We start from the raw sequence: 18994 nt of genomic DNA, 5'->3' as shown, positions 1-18994 counted from the left end.
TGCAGATTATGCCCCATCAGCTTCCCATGTATAACTTCCAGTAAAATACATTTCATTTACCAAAATCATATCGCTCCGGCTTGTCTGCATTATAGTATGTCTTTTTCAGTTAACAGACAAGTCCCTATTCTGTTTCGAGCCAGACAGTGACACTGATGAAGAACCTACTCGAGATGACGTTGTGTAACTAGCACAGAGCGAAGCAGTTGCGACGTCCCCCCAGGAACCCAACTTTCTCATATTATTTCTCTGCACCTCGCTGTGGGGAACGATTCTGGTCAGACCCTTTTGAGGCTCTGTTTGCCACAAGTCTGGAGAATACTGCAGTATCCCCCAGACTAACAACTGATTGTTCCTTGTCGTCTGCTGGTATTGTAGTCACACCTGTGTGGGACACACTTAGCATTAATCTGCTAGGTCTTAAGTTAAGTATCAACCCACCCTTTTGTCAGGTGTATCCCTTGGGAAAAAAAAGTCAATTACCTAATGTTCTGTGCATCACTCATTTTTAAATTCAGGTCATCCTTTGTTGTGTGCCACTCCCTGCTGCAGGTGTGCATTAGTTGAGCAGCAGGTAAAATGTCAGGTACCTGTTGCTCAGTGTATCGATCAGTTTTAATTAAGGTCATCCTTTGTTCTGTGTGCCACTCCCTGCTGTGGGTGTGCGTGCATAAAAGACCTCTACCCTTAACGTTTCTGTCTTATTCTGTCTGAAGATGTACAGTAATATACGAATGTACTCATTGTCGCTCCTTTCATTACTCCTGTGGTTATTTTGCATATATATATATATATATATATATATATATATATATATATATATATATATATATATATATATATATATATATATACAGTGTCAGTTGCTGTGCAAAACTAGAATGTCCAGTGATGAGAGGGTTAATCTATACTCAACACAGTATCAAACCTACATTATTATTGTTTCCTTCATAATAACACATATTCGTAAAGCATCTGCCAAAAGTGTCTCTATGTCTTTTTTTTTTTTTCTTTACACTGTCGGGTTTGATTTCATTCATTCAATTTTTCTTCTCCGTGGTCACAGTTCTTCCTTTTGATTCAACCATTTTACGCTTGATATCACGCCGTCTTTTTACTCTTGCACCCCTCCCCCTCCCTCCCCCTCCTCCTTCACAATCCTATCCCATCCTGCTCCCGCCGACCTACTTTCACATTCCATGCAGGATGCTCTGCTTTCACTGAGTTTAATCTGCTTGTTTCTATAAATAATATGTTACAGTCCTCTAAGTTGCAAATTAATATCTGAAAAAGAAAATTACTCTGTTTTGGTGAAAATGGCATTCCTTTTTGTATTAATTTATTGCAGGTAATCTACAAAATTTTATGCCCACCTTCTTCACCCCCCCCCAAAAAAAAAAGGGTAAATAATGTCTCCAGATAGCGTACAGTATGATAACGTAGGCTCCGACTGCAGTTAATCTGCTTTCGTATAAAGAAGTGTAATCAGCTGTTATTGTCTAACCTCTCCAACTTCCACTTTCTTTGTACCTCTGAACGGCGTCTTGTCCTATTTTTTGTCCTTTCGGACCGAAGACGCCATATATATTTGACTCTTGATTCTAACCGATGATTCCATTACTGTAAGAAAGCGCCTTCTTACTGAAGTATTTGAAGAAGGTTCTACTAAACCCCTCTAGTTCTATCATGAAAAGAATAGAATCGTCTCGAGATTTAAGTGAAAGTACTGTACCAGTGGGTGACAAAAAGTGGAAGGTTATTTTTGAAATGGCCATCTACTTAGTCCCTGTGTGTGTGTGTGTGTGTGTGTGTGTGTGTTTTTACGTTGTGTCCCCGGGTTGAGGACTTTGCTTTTGGAGCGTGCAGCACTTTATGACCGGATCCCTTCCTGATGTCTACCAATGATCCTTGGATGGACTCGAATCTCCGACCCTTCGGTCAGAGCGCTCTAACCCCGTGGGCTACGGCTGCTACAACCAACCAGGTGACTGGAGAGCTCTACCTTTCCCGGGTAGGCAGTTTACCCGGGAGAAGAGCGAACTCACGACTCTTCGGTCTCGAGTCTGGCGCACTACCACTGAGCTTTTCGTAGACAAAAACGAAAAAAAAAAATCAGTTATTGTCTGCAACATTCCCTTTTTTACTTCCATTTACCTTTCTATTAGTGTAATAATATACTATTACTACTACTACTACTACTTATACTGCTATTACTACTACTACTTATACTACTACTACTACTACTATTACTACTATTACTGACTCTCGATGATAGGTACATAAGAAGAGAACCCATATATGAAAAATAAAAAGATGAACAAATGGTCATGCTGGTGAGGTGGAGAGCGGATACTGTCCTTATACTGACAAAGACCTTGTTCATCCACTAGAAGGTCTGTTACTTCTTGCTTGTTTTTGAACTGCTGGTGCGCGTGCGTGTGATGGTGGGGGCTTGCGTTGTGTACTTATGTACGTACACGTATGTATGTATGAACAAGAAAAGTGTTTCTTTTAAAACACGATATTCATATACTACATGCATATCACAAAGAATGAAGCTGTTGAACTGTGGTGACTTTCTGTGTGTTTCAGTAACTGCAATATTACATTTCTCTAAATACTACTAAAACTGTTCGTACCGGTACCTATTTTTTTTTTTCCACCTTACCCTTTGAAAGAGTTTATCCATAAGTACATACGCCTGACAGCTCATACTCTTTATAAAGTCACAATTTTATCATACATATTCATTTTATTTGATAATTTTCCGAGTTACAGAGCTGATGCATATTATGAAACAAAACCATGACGTTTATGGCGTGAGTTCTCTGCCAGCATCTGCTAAAAAATAACTACGCATTATGACTGTGCATCAGCTTACCAGTGTTTGCTGTATTAATTACTTCTTTGGTTATGCACGAAATAATACCGATGTGTCATGCAACAAGGAATCCTAGCAGATGCTGATCATCGGTAGCTGGTAGAACCGGTTTTCAGGAAACATTTTTTTACTGAAAATTTGAATAATTGAGTTACGGTTCATTACTTCAGATATCAGCTTATGATTATATATATATATATATATATATATATATATATATATATATATATATATATATATATATATATATATATATATATTGTTACGGAACAGAGAAAGATAATGTACACTTTAAGTGAGAATACGAAGAGTCACTACTGTCCCGTAAAGTTCCAGGTTCAAAACAAAAGAGTTAGGTAAAATTACAAGTTAAAGTTTAATGCACAAACTAACAATAACACATTCAGGACTCATAAGGATAATGTAATGGCAAATAAACAGGTTAAATATATGGTTAACTGCAATAGCCTCTATTAACACGAAATTAGCAAGAGTAAATTTTATCTAAGTCAGCCCTGATAAATTGAGATACCAGATAATACTCAGTGAATGCCAGATAAACAATTACAGATACAAACTATTATCAAAAATGACTGACATACAGAACCCCACACGAATTACAAAAACTGCACTAGGCCTACAAATTAAACTTATGCTATACAGTACAAGAAAAAATACAACAACAGTTATACTCAAATTACACACAGCTGCTAGATGGTTGGAGACTTCTTGAGCACTCACAATAATAATATCTGTACAGGGGAGGACAGAGATGTGAGCAAAATGAGGAGCAGATCTAAGTGGCAATGATGCAGAGACTGAGCTCATTATATAGGGGCCAGCAGAGCCTGATACAACTTGTAAGAAGGACGCGCAAATGAAGCCATGGGGACAGAGAGCTGCAAATCCCGCAAAGTATAACAGAGAGAACGACTTACTCTACTATAACGGTAGAAGGGGGGGACTGAGGCAGAACACGCTCGTGATCAAACATGCAGCAACTGTGCGTTAAAATTACACAAAGGATGATGAAATCATAGGCTATGTAACACCTCCCCACAAAGAAAAAAGAAATTTACAAAGGAAATTTCTTATTACTCTAAAACAATCTGTACATGGCATTACAGACCATGCAAAAGCCTTTCCTAGTGTTACAAAACATGAGATCTCCCTAGCACGTTCAGTCATAGGTACTTGCCAGTATCCCTTTAACAAATCAAACTTACTTATGTACCTAGCCTTTCCGATCTTGTCTATGCAATCTTCCACACGAGGGAGAGGGTAAGTGTCTGTTTTGGTTATCTGATTAACACGTCTGTAGTCGATGCAAAGCCTCTGTGACCCACCTGGCTTAGGGACTAGAGTGACAGGAGAACTCCACTCGCTCTGACAGGGCTCAATCATCTTGTGGTCCAACAGGTAGCCAAGCTCCTTCTGGATGAGAGGAACTTTCACTGGGTTCACACGGTAAGGAGGCAATTTAATTGGCTTTGCGTCTTCAACATCGACATCATGCATCAACACAGTGGTTCTTCCTGGAGTGGCACGGAACACTTGCGGGTACTCCTGCAGTAATGCCGAAAACTCCTGCCTTTCCTTGGGTGGTAGATGAGAAAGCTTAGTCTGGAGATCATTCATGATATCAGGATTCTTCCCCAAACTATCACTCAGGCTCATACTGCATGGGAGAGCTTCACTTGCAGACTCGGGTGGAACAGCTACAGTGCAGACTGGATTATTTTCGTCCCGCATGTGATATAACTTTAGCATGTTGATGTGACATAGTTGCTTGCTCTTTCTACGATCTGGCGTGGCGATGACATAGTTGACATCACTGAGTTTCTTCTCCACGAAATAAGGGCCACTAAACTTGGCTTGAAGAGGTTGCCCATGAACTGGTAGCAGAATCAAAACCTTATCTCCTGGCTGAAAGTGGCGTAACCTGGACTTCTTATCATACCAAGTCTTCATCTTCTCCTGAGCAGCTCCTAAATTCTCTCTCGCCAGCTGTAAAGCAGTGGACAGCCGTTCTTTGAAATTCATCACATACTCCAGCAGGTTGACGTCATCTTCCTCCGACAGCCAGCATTCCTTGAGTAGCTTAAGGGGTCCTCTTACTTCATGGCCAAACAGTAGTTCAAAGGTGAGAAGCCCAGTGATTCATTTGGAGATTCTCTTGCAGCAAACACAACGAATGGAAGACCTTTATCCCAGTCTTTCTGATGTTCCAAACAGTATTTCTTGAGCATCGATTTGAGTGTTTGATGATATCTCTCCAACGCTCCTTGGGTCTGGGGATGGTAAGCTGAAGACGTGATCTGGGTGATGCCCAACTCTTTCAGAGACTGTTTGAAAACGTTTGACATGAAATTACTTCCCCGGTCTGACTGTACCTCCTTGGGCAGACCAAACTTTGTGAAGAACCCTAGCATTTCCTTAACCACGTTCTTTGCTGAGATGTTTCTAAGTGGAATGGCTTCAGGATAACGAGTAGCCATATCAATCAGGGTCAACACATAAGAAAATCCTGAAGAAGTCTTAGGAAGAGGGCCCACAATATCCACCAACACACGGGTGAAAGGCGCCTCAAAAGGAGGAATGGGAACTAGAGGTGCAACCTTTTCGGTCTGATTACACTTCCCCACAACTTGACAGGTGTGACAAGACTTACAATACCAGGAAACATCCCTGAAGATACCTGGCCAGTAGAAGTGTTTCAAAATGCGTGCCACAGTCTTCCTCACTCCAAGGTGTCCCGCCAAACTGGAATCATGAGCCACTCCAACGATATCCTGCCTACAAACACGAGGGATGACAACTTGATGTACAACCTCCCATTCACAATCGGCTGATGCTGTTGGGGGTCTCCACTTCCTCATAAGTACTCCTGACTTTACATAATAACAAGTAGAAGCACCGGCTGACTCTTCTTCACTGTAAGCAGAGTTAGCTAGACCTTTCAACTCAGGGTCAGCAACCTGCAACTCAACCAACTCTTGACCAGACAAATTATCAACACTACGGGTACTGCCTCATCTGGTGAGTGGTCCAAATTAGCAAGAAAAGTGTCAGCTAGGATAACATCATCATCATCATCATTATCCTCTAAATCACCAGTAACTTTAGACTTAGCCCTAGTGACAGCACATGCAGGGAACACATCAGGGACATCACAATCCTGGGACGCAGCCACTGGCTCACTAGACAACTGAGGAGCTGGACACACTTGACTTCCACCAGTATCATTTCCAAGTAAGAAAGTTACACCTGACATTGGGAGTGTCTCAACCAACCCAACCATAACGGAACCATTAACAAAACCAGACTCTAAATTCACTCTGCACAGAGGAACAGAGAAGTAATTATTCCCTACACCTTGTAAGATTACACTTTCATCAGAGGAATTAAAATTAGAGCCTAGAACACTGGTCAGCATAAGGGATTGGCAAGCACCTGTATCACGATATATTTTAACTGATTTCCTGTCATTACTGTCCAGAGGACTGACAAAACCTTCAGACAGGAAATTAGCACATGAACTCTTGAGTGTCACCCACGTTACTGCTCAAAAGAGGAGCTCCATCATGAGAATTTAAGTTACCCCTCAAAGCAGGTTCAGTTAACTCAGTTAAAGAATTCTGGGAACTCTCAAGAGTGGACACTAGACCAATTGACTGAATATTTAAAGACTCCTTTTGTTCACATCACGCTGTCTCCTGAAACATCTCTCCGTAGTATGACCAAGCTTACTACAATAAGTACATTTACTTTTCTGAAATCTAGAGGTGAAGCTGGTATTTACTTCCTGAGAAACATCATCCTTATTCTCTTTCCTGTTACCTGTACTCTGAGTAGAGGCAACGTACTTACTCTCAGCTTTCCCTTTTTCTCTAGAATATCTCTTGTGAGTGAGAACATACTCATCAGCTAAAACTGCAGCATCAGACAAATTATCTATTCTTCTCTCATCAAGATATAGGCTTACATCTTTATAAATACACCTTTTGAAATCCTCCAGCAAAATCATCTGCTTAAATTTGTCAAAATCAGAATCCACATTCTTAGAATTTAACCACTGCTCTAACAGATCTTCTTTGATTTTTGCATACTCAACATGGGATTGCTTATCTTGCTTATAAGTTGTCCTAAATTTTACTCTATAGGCTTCAGGAACAAGCTCATAGGCCTTAAGAATCAAGCTCTTAACTACATCATAATTATCAGATTGATCCTGAGGCAAAGATGCATAAGTTACTTGAGCTTTACCAGTGAGAACAGTTTGAAGGAGTACTGGCCAATACTCCTTAGGCCAATTAAAACCTGTAGCTACCCTCTCAAACAACTGAAAATACTTTGTTAAATCAGATTCATTAAAAGGAGGGACAAGTTTAACATTTTTAGCCACATCAAAATCATCAGAGCAAGATGATCCAGTTCCACCTTGTTTCATGCGATACTCATGGTCTGCCTGAATCCTGGCAAGCTCAATTTGTGCCTGAGCCCGTACCTCTGCCTCTTGAATACGAGCATTTGCCTCCTTAACATCAGCCTCCTTAGCACGTGCTTGAAATTCAGCTTCCTTCACACGAGCCTCCTGCAGGCTAGCTGTAACTTAGCTAATTCAATCTGCGTTTGCTCATTTGGAGGAGTTACATTAAACAAGCTTTATTAATCATGCCAACAATTTGATCTTTAGAATGATGAGAGTGAACTGCAATTCCCAATTGTTGAGCAACAAGCTTAAGTTCATTCTTTGTTCTATTTTCAATATCACACACTGTTTGCACATTTGACAAAAAATCTTTGGCTTCATCAAGTGTAGAAATAGTAGCCATCATGAATATATCACAGTCACAAAATATCAAACAATATCCTTATGATAATATCCTGAATATCCTGATATGAGGTCGCCAAATTTATGTTACGGAACAGAGAAAGATAATGTACACTTTAAGTGAGAATACGAAGAGTCACTACTGTCCCGTAAAGTTCCAGGTTCAAAACTAAAGAGTTAGGTAAAATTACAAGTTAAAGTTTAATGCACAAACTAACAACAAAACATTCAGGACTCATAAGGATAATGTAATGGCAAATAAACAGGTTAAATATATGGTTAACTGCAATAGCCTCTATTAACACGAAATTAGCAAGAGTAAATTTTATCTAAGTCAGCCCTGATAAATTGAGATACCAGATAATACTCAGTGAATGCCAGATAAACAATTACAGATACAAACTATTATCAAAAATGACTGACATACAGAACCCCACACGAATTACAAAAACTGCACTAGGCCTACAAATTAAACTTATGCTATACAGTACAAGAAAAAATACAACAACAGTTATACTCAAATTACACACAGCTGCTAGATGGTTGGAGACTTCTTGAGCACTCACAATAATAATATCTGTACAGGGGAGGACAGAGATGTGAACAAAATGAGGAGCAGATCTAAGTGGCAATGATGCAGAGACTGAGCTCATTATATAGGGGCCAGCAGAGCCTGATACAACTTGTAAGAAGGACGCGCAAATGAAGCCATGGGGACAGAGAGCTGCAAATCCCGCAAAGTATAACAGAGAGAACGACTTACTCTACTATAACGGTAGAAGGGGGGGACTGAGGCAGAACACGCTCGTGATCAAACATGCAGCAACTGTGCGTTAAAATTACACAAAGGGGGTGAGATTGTTGTGGAGTGGATATGGAAGTTGTGTAGATTGGCTTGGGAAGAGGGAAGGGTTCCAGAGGACTGGAAATCAGGTATAATTGTTCCTCTGTACAAAGGAAAAGGGGAGAGAGAAGTATGTGGTAACCATAGGGGTATTTGCCTTCTTAGTGTGACTGGTAAAATATATGGTAGAATACTCATTGATAGGGTTAGGCATATGACAGAGGAGCTAGTTGGAGAAGAACAAGGGGGATTTAGGAAGGGAAAAGGGTGTGTAGATCAGATATTTGTTCTAAGATGTTTAGTGGAGAAGTATCTAGAGAAGGAAGGAAAGTGTACGCTGCCTTCATGGACTTGGAGAAAGCTTATGACAGAATAGATAGGAAAGGTATGTGGAAGGTATTAAGAATATATGGAGTGAAGGGGAAATTGTTGAGTGCTGTGAAGAGTATGTACGAGGGAGCTAGAGGCTACGGATGCGAGTGGTTGGTGAGCTGAGTGAGTTCTTTGATCTCAATGTGGGACTGAAACAGGGGTGTGTAATGTCTCCATGGCTGTTTAATATATATATGGATGGGGTCGTAAAGGAGGTACAAGGTAGGGCAGTGGATGTGGGGGTGGCCCTAACGAATGAGGGTGAGATTTGGAAGCTTCGTGTTGCTGTTTGCTGATGATACAGTATTGTTGAGTGAAGATGAATGGGAGTTGCAAGGTTTGGTGAATGAATTTGGGACAGTGTGTAGGAGGAGGAAGCTGAAAGTTAATGTAAACAAAAGTAAAGTTATGGTGTTTGAGAGGAATGAAGTCACAGAGTGTGCAGTGAGGTTGGATGGTGAGGATATGGAGAATGTGAGTGCATTCAAGTACTTGGGTAGTGTGATGAGTAAGGATGGAACTTTGGGGGATGAAGTGCGTGAAAGGGTACAGCAGGGAAGGAAGGTTGTAGTGCATGCTGAAAGCAGTAATGAGAAATAGGGAAGTGAGTATGGAAGTTAAGAAGTCTCTGCATGATGGTATTGTGATCCCTACCCTGACGTATGGAAGCGAGGCGTGGACCTTGCAAGAGGGGAACAAGTCAAGAGTGAGAGCAGTGGAAATGAGTTACTTGAGAGGAGCATGTGGAGTGACATGGAGGGACAGGTTGACGAATGAAGAAGTGAAGGAACGTTGTGGGGTAGATGTGGATGTGGTTGAAAAGATTAGGAGAAATACACTGAGGTGGTTTGGACATGTGGAGAGGATGGAGAGTGAAAGACTGACTAAGAGGGTGTATGTGGGTGAGGTGGAGGGAGGGAGAGGGAGGGGTAGACCGAGGATGAGGTGGAGGGATGGAGTTGAGAGGTATATGAGGGAGGGGGGGATGAGTTGGGGGGAGGGGAGTCAAATGGTGGGTGACAGAGTGACTTGGAGGCGTTTTGTCTGCGGCCACCCTTTGCGGGATTAGGGCGTCGGGCTATAGATAGATAGATAGATAGATGATGAAATCATAGGCTATGTAACAATATATATATATATGTATATATATATATATATATATATATATATATATATATATATATATATATATAATACCGTCATCAGCATCAGCAAGCACAGCAACTATGACCGTTCACTGCACGGCAAATGCTGCTCTCAATTTTCCCCTCTTTGTCCAGTTTACTGTTGATCAGTACTATTACCACCATTGTTTTACAACTGTTTCCAACTTTGTTCTCAGCATACTTCACATGTTTTGTCCTTTCTGGGCTGATATTCTTGTATCGTAAATATCACGTGTTTAACAGTTTATGAGAACGATATCTGTAGCCTAAATGTTATTTCCACAGTTCATTAACATTGTCTGAATGTCTTTTAATTTCGCTGAGCTGTTTTGAAGCTGTCCACACAGTGTTTCGCTGTACCGTAGTTCAGCCTTCACCTGCATGGTTCGTTTTCCTTAATGGAAAGTGTATTATGATTAAATGCATAGTAATAGCATTCCCCTCACGGCTATGGACCGTAAAGCACGAATAACCTCGCTTGCTAATGCAATGATAATGAAAGCAATGGCTCACCACCACACAGTATGCCAATATTTTTATTAATGCATATTATGCTTTATTTTGCAGTAAAAGCAAATAGGCATCAAACTCTGCAATATCTGTGACAAGCCAATTTCTCTTGTCGGTTGCATGGACCCGCACGATGATCGAGTCTTACCAGTCGAATATTGGCATGGATATTAAAAAATCTTTCACAGTGTTGTAGCTTAACGTTGGCGGAAATTATCATTTGACGGTCTTGGTTTGATCTGACGAGCAAACATAATAGCTAAATGAAGATTGGGAGCGTCAGACAGGACTGATCTCATTTTGACGACTGGCAAAAGACAAAGTTACCCGCATCTTGAGAATACTTACTGTAAACGCCAACAAAACTATGTCTCTCTCTCTCTCTCTCTCTCTCTCTCTCTCTCTCTCTCTCTCTCTCTCTCGATCTCCTCTGGTGGCAGCCTCCTTACTCAGTCCCATATCCTTGATGTCACATTCTATGACCTTGTCCCAGATCATTTTCGGTTTCCCTCTCAAAGTCCTACCTCAAACGTTCACACTTTTCACTTTCTGCACCCAGCTGTCATCCCCATCCTCTCCACATGCCCAAACCTACTCAATGTACCTCTCCTAATTCACGACACGAATACATTCCAGTCTCATCCTTCCTCGTAAATCTTCCATGGTAGAATGCATGGGAGGCCTTGCATTCTTGGACGCACTGCATATCCACCCAATCATTGTCATTTCTGTGCGTTTGAGCCTGCGAATATCCTCTTCGTTTACTGCCCAAGTCTCACCGCCATACAGTATTACACCTCTAAAACTTGTCGCATACAAAGATCCCTTAGCAAATGATATATATATATATATATATATATATATATATATATATATATATATATATATATATATATATATATATATATGTATGTATATAGGTGTGTGTGTCTGTGCGTGTGTGTGTCACGAAAAAATATAAAATAACATATACTCGTTAATGCTATATGAACATTTAATATTGAAAAAACAGCAGTTATTGTATCTATTTGCTTAACCAAATCTTGGACATTCTGCAAACCCAGTATGGCATAACATGACAGTTAAAGCCACTTAATACTCTCATAACCATGGCATCATTTGGCCTTATCTTGCTCAAAAAGGAGTTTCTGGCTTTCACGGTGAGGTTAGGTCTTGCTAGGTATGGTCTATATAATGCTTGCCCTTAGATAAGGCCACCCAACTAAATGGTCATTTAAAAAAACTGCCTTGAAGTAAGATGGTGCCAACAATATTGGCACTGGTTGAGAGCGACGGAAAGCAAATCAGCACTGCGTTGTGGACGAGCAACATTCTGCACATTCCTTACTGAAATATTCTCGTTAAAACATTGTTGTTATTACTCCAGATAAGGGTTGCCAGGTAGGAAGAAAAACAGTGTGCTACGTTCTGTGGATGTAACTACCCAAATCTGGCTCTCTTGGGGTAGGGGGATCTCATGTGTAGAGGGGAAGTAAATTACTAGCCTCGAATTCCCTGTATGTCGTAATAAATTACTAAAAGAGAGAGGCGAGGGGAGGCTGAGGATCCCAGTGTCCTTTAATATAGTCTCCCACATACTATGATTCTGCCAACGCCGACTCAGTCAACTCCGAATCTGTAAGTGCCAAATCTGTCGATTCCTGATCTAGCAACGCCGACTCTAGCAACATGGACCCCATCAACTTCGAATCTACCTTCATATCTCGCATTTAATTAAATTTTTCCCTATGATATCAAGTATCTTAATGCAATATAGCCATTTCATGGCCTGGTGCTAGTGTTTTATTATTCCTTCCATCCTTACCCAAGTCTGGCATCTGCTACCTTCTGCGTTATGGGCTACTTTGAATTATATTTGGGTTCTTTATTGGATTATTGAGCCACTTTTGTAGTGTACTATGTGTTCAATAATCTATCTATCTATCTATTGCCAGACGCCTCAATCCCGTTTGAGGTAGCCACAAACAAATCGCCTCCAAGTCACCCTGTCCCCCGCCATTTCACTGACCTGCTCCCAACTCACACCCCTCTCTCTCATATACCTCTCCATCCCATCCCTCCATCTCATCCTCGGCCTCCCCCTCCCTCTTCCCCCCTCCACCTCACTCACATACACTCTCTTCGTCAGTCTTTCACCCTCCATCCTCTCCACATGGCCAAACCGCCTCAGTGTGTTCCTCATAACACTTGCTATCACATCCACATCCACACCACGACACTCCATTATATCCTCATTCGTCAGCCTGTCTCTCCATGTGACTCCACAGGCTCCTCTTAAATAACTCATTTCCACTGCTCTCACTCTTGAATTGTGTCCTTCCAACAACGTCCAAGCTTCACTTTCGTACGCTAGAGTTGGTATCACAATACTGTCATGTAGTAACTTTTTCACTTCCATGCTCACTTCCCTGTTTCTTATCACTGCTTTCAAAGAACCAGCAACCTTTCTTCCCTGCTGTACCCTGTCACGCACTTCACCCTCCAAACCTCCATCCTTACCCATCACACTACCCAAGTACTTAAACCTACTCACATTTTCTAATTCCTCACCATCCAACCTCGTTGTACATTCACTGACTTCACATCTCTCAAAGACCATCACTTTATTCTTCCCTACATTCACCTTTAGATTCCGTTTCTTACACGCTCTCTCAAACTCATCCATCAAGCCTTGCAGCTCCCCTACGTCTTCACTCAACAACACAGTATCATCTGCAAACAACAGTACAGGGAGTTTCCAAACACTATTCTCTCTCACCAGGGCCACTCCAACATCCACTACCCTACCTTGTACCTCTTTTTTTACCCCATCCATGTACAGATTGAACAACCATGGAGACATGACACATCCCTGTTTCAACCCAACTTTCAAAGAGAAAAATTCACTTAGTTCACCATCCACACGCACTGCAGCCTTCGCACCATCGTACGTACTCTTCACAGCATTCAACAACTTCCCATCTACTCCATATATTCTTAACACTTTCCACAATCCTTGTCTATCCACCCTGTCATATGCTTTCTCCAAATCCATGAAAGCCGCATACAACTTCTTTCCCTTCTCTAGAAACTTTTCCACTAAAGATCTAAGAATGAATATCTGATCTACACAACCTCTTCCCTTCCTAAAGCCTCCCTGTTCTTTCCAACTAATTTCTCTGTTCTTTCTCTAACTCTGTCAATAAGTATCCTACCATACACTTTTCCTATTATGCTAAGAAGACAAATGCCCCTATGATTACCACACACTTCTTTTTCCCCTTTTCCTTTGTATAAGGGAATAATCATACCGGACGTCCAATCCTCCGGGACTCTACCTTCCTCCCAGGCCAATCTGCACATCTTCCACATCCATTCTACTACTATCTCTCCCCCATGCTTCATCATTTCACCACACACTCCATCAATTCCTGGGGCTTTCCCCGATTTAACTTTCTTCATTGCTTCCACAACTTCTATCCTACTGATTTCTTCCTGTCTTCTCACCTCCCTCCTTCTCCCAGCCATTCCCCAGCCACTTATACTCGCATTACTTCCATCCTCTATGTTCAACAATTCCTTAAATTGTTCTCTCCATCTGCTCACTTTTTCTCCCTTCTCCACTAGTAATCTGCCATTTTTATCTTTCACTCCCCTGCTAACTTCACTTCCACCCTGTCTTACTCTTTTCACTTCTTTCCAGAACATTTTCTTATAGTCTCTCCACTTTACACTCAAAATCGTTCCAAATTCCTCATCCACTCTCTTCTTACTCTCTCTTACTAATCTTTTCACCTCTCTCTTTCTTTCTACATATAACTCTCTCTTCCGCCTCTCAACTTCTTCCACGCCCCTATTTCTTATCCATTCATTGTATGCTTTCTTCTTTTGTGCCACAGCCTGTCTCACCTCTTCAGTCCACCACGCTGTTCCTTGCCCCCCCCTCCGTCTTCTCTTCCTTCCACACACCACATCACATGCTGCAGATATTTCTTCTGTAAATATCCTGCACACACCTTCCACGTCTCCCATCTGCTCCAATTCATATTTGCCCAATCGTTCCTCCACTTCTCTCTTATATTCTGCCTTTTTCTCATCCTCTTGTAACCTTTCCACTTTCCTTGCAACTACTCCTTCCTCTCGTCTTTCCCTTGTTCTATTCCTCCATCTTACTTGAATTCTAATTCTGGCCACCACCAAGTAGTGTTCAGAAAGTCCACTCCCCCAACCTCTATGAGCTCTTGCATCCATTACACATCTTCGCATCCTTTCATCCACACACACATAATCAATCATTGCCTTCCTTTCATTCAGTTCACCACCCACCCTTCTCATCACTCGCCATGTATACCTTTGGATCATTTTATGACTGAAGAGGGTATTGGCTATCAACAACCACTCCCAGCACAAATGTCCACTACAGCAGTCCCATTCTCATCTATCTCAGCAGGCACACCCCACTCACCAACTATTCCATCCACCTTCACATTCCCAACTTTACCATTCATATCACCGATTAAAAACACTCTCTCATTCCTTCCAAACTTTTCCATGCACACTTCTACATTTGTCCAGAACTCTTCTCTCACTCTTCTAGCACGATCTTGCGTTGGCACATACACACACACACAATCGCCCACATTTGTATTCCAACTTTCAACTTTACCCACACAATCCTTGACCCAACTGATCCATACTGTCTTATGCTCCTCTTCCACCTTTTACTCACAACTATAGATACTCCTTCCTTTGCCCTCTCATTCTGACCTACTCCTGCACATATACCCCATCCATCCTCCCATTCTCTCACACTTTCTCCTCCCCATTTTGTTTCAGTTATTCCACATACATCCACTTTCGCACCCTCAAGCACCTGGACAATCTCTCTCTCTTTCACCTCATCATTCGCTCCCCTTACATTCCACGTTCCGATAACCATGTCCTTTGTCCGGTCCTTGGTCGTCATCGTTTGGTCAGTCCTTGTCCGAGGCTTATTGTTTGTTTTTTTAGTTAGTTGTTTTCCGGGGAGGGGCACTAACCCTCCGCCAACCCTTTTCGTCGCCTTTTACGACAAGCAGGGATACTGGGGGAGTATTCTTGAAAAACCCTCCTACCCCCAGGGGGGTAGGTCGATATAAGAAAAATCATATTAATATTCCCTTTACTTACAACAAATTCCTTGTCAAAGCATGTAAGGAGCCTCATGTTCGCATACCCGAAAATATTGAAGCAATAAATAAAAGTACAGAACCTGTCACAAACTGATTGCGTAAGTCATACAGGGCTGCTGTTTTCGGAGTTAACAATTAACTTTCTTATCAGTATAGCTCTTGAGTATCGAATACCGTCAGTTTTTTAAAGACAATATACAAACAACTACATCAATGTTTTGGACAAATGCAACCACAGTAATAACGGTGGAGTGAACTTGTGATGAAAGATGCCAAAGAGTTTGCAATAAAAGCATACAGTCACTCAATAAACAATGCTTTTGTTGAACGAACATTTTCACAAGTTAAATTAGTTAATTTTATGTTAGTTCAAACAATAAGCAAAAAGAACGTTCTGGTAACTCAAGAAGATAAAAAAAGAAGAATTAACAAACTGTACTGAGGGGAAACAACCAATTTCGTTCATGTACTAAGCAGCTTTTAAAAGGTTCTAGTAATTATATCCGTAAGAGGGAACTATTATAAGAAGAGCAACTCATGACTGGTATGCGAAAGTACACAAAGTTGAAGTATTTTTATATACTGCGGTAATTCATGTTGCGATCTGCTACCTTTAAGATCTGTTGACGCTACTCATAGCCATAAGAATGTGACAACCCTGCTGTAGTTCCTTTTTAAACATGTTCGCTATTTCACTTATCAGTTAAGTGATCTAAGAAAGCAAAAATGAAACTCCTTCACTTATGTTAAGCCATTCACCTACCGTAAAAATTCGTCTGAAACATCACAACTGGGCTCCGCTTGGTTGTGGCTTTCCAGACACCTGTATACCGATCTGCATATAACAACGACATTAAGTTGGATATGGATGGACGGATTTCAGGAACACTCCTAAAAAAAAAAGAAAAAAAAAAGAGCTCTAACGTACTGGCGTCCATACAGTAAGCGTAAATCTAATCTCTTTGGAGTACAGCCTTGTTCTAAAAATATATATACGATCTTTCAAGTTTTTGTCCTGTGGGTCGAAGATGTTTTATTTAAAATACCCATACAATAATGCGATATTAAATTTCTGAATTATAAGAGACAACATAAATATTACTTGCATATATGGTGATTCCCTTTATGTTAGATATTCACAAGATTCCTTAGCCTTTACATCTATACCTTGCATAATGATCCATAAAGATGTTAGGTTCATGAATAGTGTCACTGGTTGGTGTTTAGTTTAATGGTGTGCGAACGAATCTGTTAATCGAATAACACGCTGCGATTTTGAGGTGGCTGTAAATAATCCCTGTTCATGGCCTAGCAGAGGATCGACTCCGGGCCTCTCCTCTGTTATTCAGAAATTCTCTTACTCAGTAACGATAACCCCTCCCAGGATAGCTTACTCTGTAACTCTTATTTGAGAGAGAGAGAGAGAGAGAGAGAGAGAGAGAGAGAGAGAGAGAGTTGGGAGGTGGAGGTTACTCCATTAACAAGGGGCGGGGTTTCTGGTGGCGAGGTAGGAGTGCAAGAGGGGGAGGGAAGGGGAGAGATGGAGGGAATTACACTATTACAAACAGAGCCCTGACTCTTATTTTCCACACTTGTGTCAGGACTTATGTCCACGATAGTACATTTGTGGTATTGTTTTTTTTTTTACAAATGTTGTTGTTGCTTAATCCCGGTCTGTCTGGCCGAGCAGACCCGTCGACTACAAGTAAACAGCTGGTTCTGTGGGACCGTTCCAAAGGTACAGGACAACCGAGATATCATGTAGGGATCTGGTGTATCACTAAATCGTGAGGACCGTGAAAACCTGAGGACGAGGGCACCAGGCACACCCAAAAAATTCTCTTCTCGGCTAATTTTCACCATTCATAAGTGTATTCATCGCCATAAAACCTACATCATCGTCTTTGTTTTTTGGGGTGTGCCTGGTGCCCTCGTCCTCAGGTTTTCACGGTCCTCACGATATAATGATACACCAGTGCCCCTGTATGGTATACAGCGCCTCACCAGGGTCGGCCTACAGGTACAAAGTACAGGATATTTCACGGAGTTGGGAATCGGCCACTCTTTGTTTGCTAAGGTTGGGTCAGGGTCCATCCTCACGGCAAGGTGCACGAAAATAAGAGGAGGTTTGACTCGAGAATGGGCGCTGCTGTTGCTTCCCTCCATTCAGGGTGCACAGCGCCACCATGTGTAGGCTCCCCCATAGAAAAAAAAAAGGCTATAGAATATGAATGCAAAACAGAAAACATAACGCTCACAACTCTTGGAACCATGTTGGAAGGGCGCTTAACGAACTACCCTCCACCTTCCGGCTTAAAGTGGCAAAATTTATAAATCCAAGGATTGGATTCTTCTCTTAATCAGCCTTCGAAAATGCCCAACACCGCCTTTAACCAAAACGGTTTAATATACGTTACTAGAACATTAACAGGTAATTACAGTAAAATACGGTTATTTTTCTTGTCTTTTGATGTAATGTAATAAACAACATTCGTCAAACGCAAGGAATTTAAAGGCAATTATGCTCGTCATACTCTCACAACATAGTGTTGGTACACACTTCATGCATTGTTCTTGAATATTATTCCTGCTGCTAGTACGGGACTTTATGTTCCTTAAGAAAACCTCGTATTATTAAACGGTTTAACGTGTGTCTATACCTTCCAGTATGAAATATTTTTTTTCACACATGAACAAACAAAGTCACAACACTGTCACGGTGTTTTTTATATCACGATATTTTAAAATAATTGCTGCTTAAATATTTAAATTGATATTAATATTCAATAATATTAAAGAGCAGAGACAATGATTGTCTTGCTACATCAAGCAACGATTACTTTACGCTGACTTGCTACGGTTCTCTAAGAACGAGAATTCATAAACTTTCTCAACAGTACACAGCAGAGACTAATTACTCACAATTGCTGAATTACTGTACTGTTAGCCTCTGGAGAAAGTTACTTCACCCCTGACAATAAATAACTAATACTAATAATAATAATCAGGTCCTTGCTGATGCTTAACTCCAATGGCACAACGGATTTTAAGTTAATACAACAAGACTGGTCTAAGTACCAGTTATGAATAGTAAAACGTCTATGCAAACAAGGAGCTATGTGGGAAATAAGCTTAATTTGGAGAAATGAAACAAGATTTTACTTTACATTAAGCTCAAGGAAAAGAACTGTTAAATTTATTGATTACAAAAAAATA

The sequence above is a fragment of the Coenobita brevimanus genome, chromosome 70, assembly GCF_032717465.1.
Source record: "Coenobita brevimanus isolate Jiangsu-jjx chromosome 70, ASM3271746v2, whole genome shotgun sequence".
Lineage (NCBI taxonomy): Eukaryota > Metazoa > Arthropoda > Malacostraca > Decapoda > Coenobitidae > Coenobita > Coenobita brevimanus.
This window is presented reverse-complemented; position numbering follows the sequence as displayed.